The 9,186-nt window shown below is 39.8% G+C and overlaps 1 protein-coding gene across 17 annotated transcripts in view; it reads left to right on the top strand.

The window, feature by feature from the left end:
- The first annotated feature begins 8,788 nt into the window (after positions 1-8,788).
- ZNF644 (zinc finger protein 644) overlaps positions 8,789-9,186 on the top strand; it is a 99,867-nt gene continuing 99,469 nt past the window's right edge. For 14 of the 17 annotated variants that reach the window (XM_010860407.1, XM_010860409.1, XM_010860386.1 and 11 more), the window contains exon 1: positions 8,986-9,146. The gene's annotated coding sequence lies outside the window, so the exon portion shown is untranslated. The other 3 variants (XM_010860415.1, XM_010860416.1, XM_010860403.1) reach the window with 3 other exon arrangements.

Raw genomic sequence — 9,186 nt, 5'->3', positions numbered from 1 at the left:
AAGAGGCAGGCCAGGTGGTCTGGTATTTCCATCTCTTTCAGAATTTTCCACAGTTTATTGTGATCCACACAGTCAAAGGCTTTGGCATAGTCAGTAAAGCAGAAATAGATGTTTTTCTGGAACTCTCTTGATTTTTTGATGATCCAGCGGATGTTGGCAATTTGATCTCTGGTTACTCTGCCTTTTCTAAAACAACTTGGACATCTGGAAGCTCACGGTTCATGTATTGCTGAAGCCTGGCTTGGAGAATTTTGAGCATTACTAGCATGAGAGATGAGTGCAATTGTGCGGTAGTTTGAGCATTCTTTGGCATTGCCTTTCTTTGGGATTGGAATGAAGACGGGCCTTTTCCAATCCTGTGGCCACTGCTGAGTTTTACAAATTTGCTGGCAGATTGAGTGTCAACACTTGTACAGCATCATCTTTTAGGATTTGAAATAGCTCAACTGGAATTCCATCACCTCCACTAGCTCTGTTCATAGTGATGCTTTCTAAGGCCCACTTGACTTCACATTCCAGGATGTCTGGCTCTATGTGAGTGATCACATTATCATGATTATCTGGATCATGAAGATCTTTTTTGTACAGTCCTTCTGTGTATTCTTGCCATATCTTCTTAATATCTTCTGCTTCTGTTAGGTCCATACCATTTCTGTCCTTTATTGAGCCCATCTTTGCATGAAATGTTCTCTTGGTATCTCCAATTTTCTTGAAGAGATCTCTAGTCTTTCCCATTCTGTTGTTTTCCTCTATTTTTTTGCATTGATTGCTGAGGAAGGCTTTTTAAATCTCTCCTTGCTATTCTTTGGAACTCTGCATTCAAATAGGTATATCTTTCGTTTTCTCCTTTGCTTTTCACTTCTCTTGTTTTCACAGCTATTTGTAAGGCCTCTTCAGACAGCCATTTTGCTTTTTTGCATTTCTTTTTCTTGGGGATGGTCTTGATCCCTGTCTCCTGTACAATGTCACAAACCTCCGTCCATGGTTTATCAGGCACTCTGTCTATCAAATCTAGTCCTTTAAATCTATTTTTCACTTCTACTGTATAATCATAAGGGATTTGATTTAGGTCATACCTCAATGGTCTAGAGTTTTTCCCCACTTTCTTCAATTTAAGTCTGAATTTGGCAATAAGGAGTTCATGATCAGTCAGCTCATGATCAGTTCACCAGTCAGCTCCTGGTCTTGTTTTTGCTGACGGTATAGAGCTTCTCCATCTTTGGCTGCAAAGAATATAATCAATCTGATTTTGGTGTTGGCCATCTGGTGATGTCCATGTGTAGAGTCTTCTCTTGTGTTTTTGGAAGAGGGTGTTTACTATGACCAGTGCATTCTCCCTGGCAAAACTCTATTAGTCTTTGCCCTGCTTCATTCTGTACTCCAAGACCTGTTATTCCAGCTGTTTCTTGACTTCCTATTTTTGCATTCCAGTCCCCTCTAATGAAAAGGACATCTTTTTTTGGGTGTTAGTTCTAAAAGGTCTTGTAAGTCTTCATAGAATCGTTCAACTTCAGCTTCTTCAGCATTACTGGTCCGGGCACAGACTTGGATTTTTGTGATATTAAACGGTTTGCCTTGGAAACGAACAGAGATCATTCTGTCATTTTTGAGATTGCATCCAAGTACTGCATTTCGGATTCTTCTGTTGACTATGATGGCTACTCCATTTCTTCTAAGGGATTCCTGCCCACAGTAGTAGATATAATGGTCATCTGAGTTGAATTCACACATTCCAGTCCATTTTAATTCGCTGATTCCTAGAATGTCGACGTTCACTCTTGCTGTCTCCTGTTTGACCACTTCCAATTTGCCTTGATTCATGGACCTAACATTCCAGGTTCCTATGCAATATTGCTCTTTAAAGTATTGGACCTTGCTTCTGTCACCAGTCATATCCATAACTGGGTGTTGTTTTTGCTTTGGCTCCATCTCTTCGTTCTTTCTGGAGTTATTTCTTCACCAATCTCCAGTAGCAAATTGGGCACCTACTGACCTGGGGAGTTCATCTTTCAGTGTCCTATCTTTTTGCCTTTTCATACTGTTCATGGGGTTCTCAAGGCACTAGGACCTAGTTGCCTGTAAATTCCCTTTGTATGAAATAGGAAAGAGCTGTTCAACAAAGATCCTGTCTGAGCAAAGAGATTGAAAAAGTTAATTCTCTGTGCCGAAGAATTAGGCATAGGCTGATGCAGGCCCACCTGTGCAAGAATTGCTTCACAAGAAAAGGCACTTTGTGGGAAGAAAATGGCATCCTTTCCTGAAGAGCAATTTAGCCTTGTTCTAAGGGACAAGAACTGGTGAGTGGAGAACAGGCTGGAATTCAGCCTCTATGCACCTTGGCTAAGAATTTTTGTGCAGGGCAGAAACCCCACAACTGCACACAGTGACCGTGGATTTTTCACTACATTCTCAGCAATGACTAGTAAAGGGCATGACATACAACAGGTAAATATTAAAAAGCAGCCCATAAAAACAAAAGCTTAGATTAGGGCCCCTAGTACTGCCTTAGTACCATTGTATAGTCCAGATGTGTATTATCAGCTAATGACTATGGCAGAAAATGGCTGTGTCACATGGGAGGCAGTCATGTCCAGAAGAAGGCTCACCAGTAGCCGCTGAAGATAGTTTGTCATATCAACAAGTAATGAAGTGGCTGGTAGGACCTGTTCCTAGTTTACATGAAAAAATTTCAAGGAAATTTATAGGGGTTTTAGGGTCCTGCAGTAAAAAGTGTGACAAGGCCAGTGAAGGTTTCTTCTGGGTTACTTTAGAAGGAAAGAATGCAATTGTGTATAAACTATCCTCCAATGTTCTATATCTCTTGGGAATTTAGCTCAATTATAACAGCCTGTTCAGAGAATGAATTGAGGAGACTAAACTTGGATATAGATTTGAACTTAGACAGTAAGCTAGAATATACTGCAACAGCAACTAAATTTGTGAAAGTTGATTTACCAAAAAAGACAGGGGAATTTCTAAAAAAATGTCTGGTAATTATTCTAAGATATCACTCACTGAAAAGCGTGCCATGGCCACCTCATGCGAAGAGTTGACTCATTGGAAAAGACTCTGATGCTGGGAGGGATTGGGGGCAGGAGGAGAAGGGGACGATAGAGGGTGAGATGGCTGGATGGCATCACTGACTCGATGGACTTGAGTCTGAGTGAACTCCAGGAGTTGATGATGGACAGGGAGGCCTGGCGTGCTGCGATTCATGGGGTCGCAAAGAGTTGGACACGACTGAGCGACTGAACTGAATTGAACTGAAGCAAGGAAAAAATGCCAGTACAAACTATGATTTTTAAAACATATCTCGATTTCAGAAATGTTATAATAATTTTTTAAAAAATGTTACAGAACTGGTGAAATATAGATTATAAAATATAGATTATGAAATCACATTTTTGTGCTTCTAATACACTGCTATATATCTTTAAGGAAAACATAAATTATTTCCCTGTGAGAGCAAAGTAACGGTTCAAGTTCCCTTGACAGGTACATCTTCATGGCAGAGTACAGTTTGCTATCAAAGTTTCATAATACCATCTGTTAAGATCATTTTCATATAATTCCATGCTCATTGAACAAGTAATTTGGTATTCCTGGAACCCTTCTCTACAGGGGAAAGACTATGTTGACCAATCTGCCAGAGTATTCCATTACACTTGGCAGTCACAACTTTTACTGTAAATTAATATATCACCATGTGATTTATACATTAGTTTTCATAAGTTTCATGCCTCTGAGCTCAGTTAATTCTATTCTAGCTGATTTTCAACCTGCAAAGCTAAGAGCTAAACTCTAGAGGAAACGAGTCCATAGCATTATCACCATGTGAGGCAGTAGTTGAAGCTCTTTCTTTGTCAACTTTAAAACACAAATAGCACTTTGAGCATGTGACTTTTGATCTATTTGACCAGAAGATATTTGAGAGCTGAGTGTGTTCTATTTACCTTCACATCTTCCACAGGGCCCAGTATAATGCTCAGAAACTGAAGGTACCACATGGATATTAGAAGAGAGATGGCTCTACATTTCAGTGCATCTCTCAGGTATGCCTGGAGGCCGGCCACAGTCATTCTACATTGATGGTGATGTATGGCACTCAGAAATGAACCTGAATATGAATTTACAAGAGTTTTTAATGTCTTGGAATGAAAAAGTGAAGAAAAAAATGAAGATGACATTATCATGTTACGGGGACTTTGCAGGAGGCTCAGTGATAAAGAATCCGCTTGCAGTGCAGGAGATATAAGTTTGATCTCTGGGTTGGTAAGATCCCCTGGAGAAGGAAATGGCAACCCACTCCAGTATTCTTGCCTGGGAAATCCCATGGACAGAGGAGCCTGGCAGGCTCCAGTTCATGGGGTCGCAAAAAGTCAGACACGACTGAGTGACTGAGCACAGCACTATCATGTTCTATTTTCAGACCTGCATTTCTAATTTGAACTTACTGTTTCGTAAATCTATTTTTTAAAGGTTGTAATGACCATTCTTTTCCTTCTTACATGTTTATAAAATTTAAGTAAATGATACATGATAGAGATTATAATGTTCATTTTGGTGGCTCAGACGGTTAAGCATCTGTCTACAATGTGAGAGACCCGGGTTCGATCCCTGGGTCAGGAAGATCTCCTGGAGAAGGAAATGGCAATCCACTCCAGTACTATTGCCTGGAAAATCCCATGGACAGAGGAGCCTGGTAGGCTACAGTCCATGGGGTCGCAAAGAGTCGGACACGACTGAGCGACTTCACTTCACAGTTGCCTAGAAATATCAAAGCCCAATTTCTATTTATTACCATGTAGCTAAAGAAACACATTTGTATAATTACATCTCCCAGTTATTGATTATAAAGGAAATCAACACATATAACACAATACTTTGGCTTACTATTTTATGTTCATTTTCTTTAGTAAAACACACGAGATGGCTGAAATTATGGATGCCCTTTTTGCTTGGATGGATCTCAACCAAATATTCTGAAACATCTGGAATCTCTCACTCTAGAAAAAATAAACAATAAAAGCATTTCTCAAGTTTAATGTGTGTGAAAGTTCAATGTAGAGAGAGCCTTCTTACCAGGAGAACTCTGGCAAGTTAGTTGTCAAGAATCTTTAAGTGGTGGTACCTATAGTTTGAGATTAGTCTAATCACTTAATCTTGTCAGGTTTCCAGAGTTGATCAGACTGTTGCTATTTCCCCCTTTTCCTTTTCATTTGTTCCTGAACCCACTATAGTGAACTGAGCCACTCCACTGACCTTGCTTTTACCAAGGTCACCAATGATCTTGGACACCCAATAAATTCCGCTTACTTATGTAACGTCTCTGCTGCATTTACTCAGGATGTGCAGACCCTGCTTTGTGCTCACCAGTCCCATTTCCTTTTCCTCCAGGGCATACAGCTCAACTACACTTCTCAGCCGCTGCCTGCAGTTAAGTGGGGCCACGTGACTAGATGCTGACTAGTGGAAAGTGAGAAGTGATGTGTGCCACTTCTGGGCTTGGCCCTTCAACTTTCTACACTCATGATTCTCCATGTGTGTTCTCTCTCTTTCCAGGGGATCTGGTAGAGGATGCTAAGACCTTAGAGGAGGGCAAAGCCAGATGACAGAATGAATCTAGGTATTTAAATAGCTTCTTTGAGGCATGCCCTCCCCTTCCTAATAACTTCAGCAGAGTGTGATCAGACTAAGAAATGAAATTTTACTGTGTTAAGCCATTGAGATTTGAGATTATCGTACTTGTAAGCTGTTACCAATACTTCCTTGGCTTCTGTGATACTACACCCTTGCCTAAATCTCATATCCATTTATCCCTTCATTTCTTATCTTCTTGGACTGCTCTACTCATTCCTTAAATATTTTTTTAATCTGCATTTCCCTAGCCCACTGTTTTCTTCCTCTACATATGTTCTGCGAACAAGTCCACATACTCTCCTGGTTTACTTCTGATATGCTAGTGAGTTAGAGTAGTAAACATGTTCCCAAATATAAGATATAATTTTTACTAAATATGTATATACTAAATCTATTTTGTATCATTTTATGAAGTTTTGTTTTAATGATTTTGAAATCTTTATTATCTATTTCCTCATCTCCCCCATTATGTGATAAATTGAGAGTTTATCATATCTTTTTTCTAGTTCTTTTATTGGACTATAAAAGCTCTTCATCTACTCAACTATTATTTATTGACTATGTGCAAGGAACTGTCTTATTCCTTTCTTGCTGACACCTAGAACAGTGTCTTGCATGGTGCAGGCAATTGGTGAATGTTGATTGAACTGAATAAAATTATTTATTGCATGGGCTTCCTTGGTGGCTGAGATGGTAAAGAATCTGCCAGCAATGCGGAAGACCTGGGTTCAATCCCTGGGTTTGCAAAGATACCCTGGAGAAGGACATGGCAACCCACTCCAGTACTCTTCCCTGGAGAATCCACATGGATTATTGGTGAGTTACAGTCCATGGAGGTCACAAAGAGTCAGACACGACTGAGCAGCTAAGAATGCACACACATTTATTGCATACTTGCTATGTAAAATCTCTTTGCTGGGGCTAGTGTGAGACAAAAATAAATAGATGGCTTGATCTCTGTTTACTCTCTTCATCTCTCTCTATGTCAAACATCCTCCTACTTCCACCCCAATTAGCAAATGTTTCCTAACATTTGCAGTTCCAGAAATGATTCACAATTTTGGTACTAAGAGGTAGGTTCTCTTAGAGTGAGGTCCTAAGATAAATCCAAACTTTGACTTGATTTTATTACTAGGATACTTTTTTTTTTATATTAAACTACAGTTGGTTTACAATGTTGTATTAATTTCTGCTATAAATAGTAGATTAATTGATGTTTCATTCTTTTTTCTCTGCCTACATTTCAGAAGTATTGGAATGTGGAGAATTAACTGTTTTTATCTACCATGAAATTGTATTTTCTTTTTGCTTAGGTCATTTGAGACCATATGTATCTTTACTTTGTATCTTTTATTGGGTAATTCCATTCACTGGAATAATACATTCATATATTGTACTGATACTGTCAGGTTTTAACACTAATTACCAATAGCCAATTTTGCTTTTCCTTTCTTTCTTGTTTTCAAGGATTCTTCACCAGGTGTATTCATCCGTGCTTTGTGAATTTTCTCTCGAGATGTTTTCCACATCTTGGTTTTCATTCTCAACTGCATTTTTTTTTTTTATGTCTTTAAATATTTTGGCTTAGAGCCACATAACTGATCCTTGGATTTTTCGACTTGCAATTTTCTTTTCTTTTTTGCAATACCTTATTCAAAATGTTTGCCCTTTTGAAGATTTCTCTCACAAAGAGAAAGTTTTTTGACATCTATTTTGTTTATAAAGAATTTCACCAACCATTACTACTTTTACTATTACAATTATTATTATACTACTAATATTATTTCTATAGTATTACAGTTTAGTTGCTTAATTCTAGTATAAACAAAAAGTTTCATTAGTGAGACAAGTTTCTGATCATGGTTGAGTTCTAAGTGACTCTATTTGCTGGTAGTGTGCTCTGATGCCCATCAGTCAGTCAGGGGTGTACATTCACAACAGAGTTTTATTGTTGTTGTTGGTAACTGCTTTGGTAGTGATAAATGTTATAAGAATTTCCATAGTACATTATAATTTTATTTATTGTAAGTCCAATAGTAAACTGAGAATGTCCAATTTTAATGGATTCTGCAAATAAAATAACTCACAAGGCAACTCCCCCAAATTGGTCAAAAATATACATTTTATTGCTTATCTATTTGTGTAAATGAAGAAGAAAAATTTGTATTTTGAAAGAGTCCAGTCTAAGACTGTGTGACGCTGAGAAAATTACCAAACATCTCTTTGCTTCATTAGGTTTTAATGAAATTAAATGAGTTAGAACAATGCTTGGTAAATAGTAAGCACTCCAGAGTATTAGCTATTATTATTAACTAGTTCAGCAAGTATAAATACCTGTCATTTGGAATCTATCTATGTTTGCTGATAATGATGATGAAGTCACCATCCTATAGGAAAGAGAATGTTTCTCATTCTCGTCAAATATTTGCAATTACAGTGTATTCCTCTGAATGCCAATAACATCTAATGAAAGCTCTTTTTTTTTTTTCAAGTGAGAACCTAAAGATTCAGAACAGCCCAAGAACTTAGTAGTAAGGCAGGACTAGTAGATTCCTCAGGGACTTTTGATTCGTGTCAAACATGTTAGCAACTTTTTGTTGGCTCAGTTTAAAAGCAAAGAGAATAACTCTTCATCAGTGTTTCTCAAAGTGTGGTTTATGAGGCTGTCCTCAGACTCTGAGGTGGATACTTGTTTAAAGCTTTTTAGAACTCCCTAGGCTACTAATTGTTTGAAGGGTAACCAGTGTATCAGGTGTTTCTTATGTAACTTTAATTTGGAGACTCACAGCAAGTTCAGTAATGCAGGGAGAAAGTATCCTCACAGAATCAAATTGGACCAAAGCCAGGGCACCTTTTAGGGCAGGCCTTCCTACCCTAACTGAGATACTACGTTTGATGCTCTGCTTGTTCATCAAGCATCTCCCAACAATTGGTCCCCTTAAGATCCAGAAAACTTCTGCCATGACTCTACAGTTGTGACCTGCAATCTTGGGTTCTTTAGCTGTTTTCCTCAACAGTAGGAAGAGAAAAGGAATTGTGCCACTCTCGTGATCGTGGAACTCAAATATGGGTCTGTTCCACCTTAAAGGGCCTAGGCTTGTTTGGGTCTTGCAGAGTTTGGGCACCACCATATTTGGAGCGTGCCTACTTTGGGGCGGGAACCTCCTTGAGAGTGATTAGGTCAGCGCTGGGGGAGGTGACCTTGTTGGGTTTCTGGCACCCGAGAACAGTAGTGCACTGTTTCTGCTGCCCGGGTTGGTGTAATTGGCCCAGACGCTCCACCACCGCGAGGCCGCCCAGGAGCTCCTCGCTGGTCGCCCCCGCGGCCCGTAGGTCGGTAAGAGGCGGGAAAGCAGCGCGCCTGCGCCGTGGGAACCGGGGCCGCAGGCGAAAAGCGGGGAGCGGAGGGGGGCCGTTGGAGCCGAGAAGCGTACAGAGCGGCGTGTGACGCGGGGACGCCGCGCGCTCCCAACGTCGCCCCGGTTTGACGCACACGGCACCAAACTGTGAGTTTCAGGGGTTATTTGGTCGGAATCGCCGGGACCC

The sequence above is a fragment of the Bison bison genome, unplaced genomic scaffold (genome assembly GCF_000754665.1).
Source record: "Bison bison bison isolate TAMUID 2011002044 unplaced genomic scaffold, Bison_UMD1.0 scf7180017864466, whole genome shotgun sequence".
Taxonomy (NCBI): domain Eukaryota; kingdom Metazoa; phylum Chordata; class Mammalia; order Artiodactyla; family Bovidae; genus Bison; species Bison bison.
Note: the sequence above shows the minus strand (reverse complement) of the source record. Positions and strands in the feature narration are given on the sequence as shown.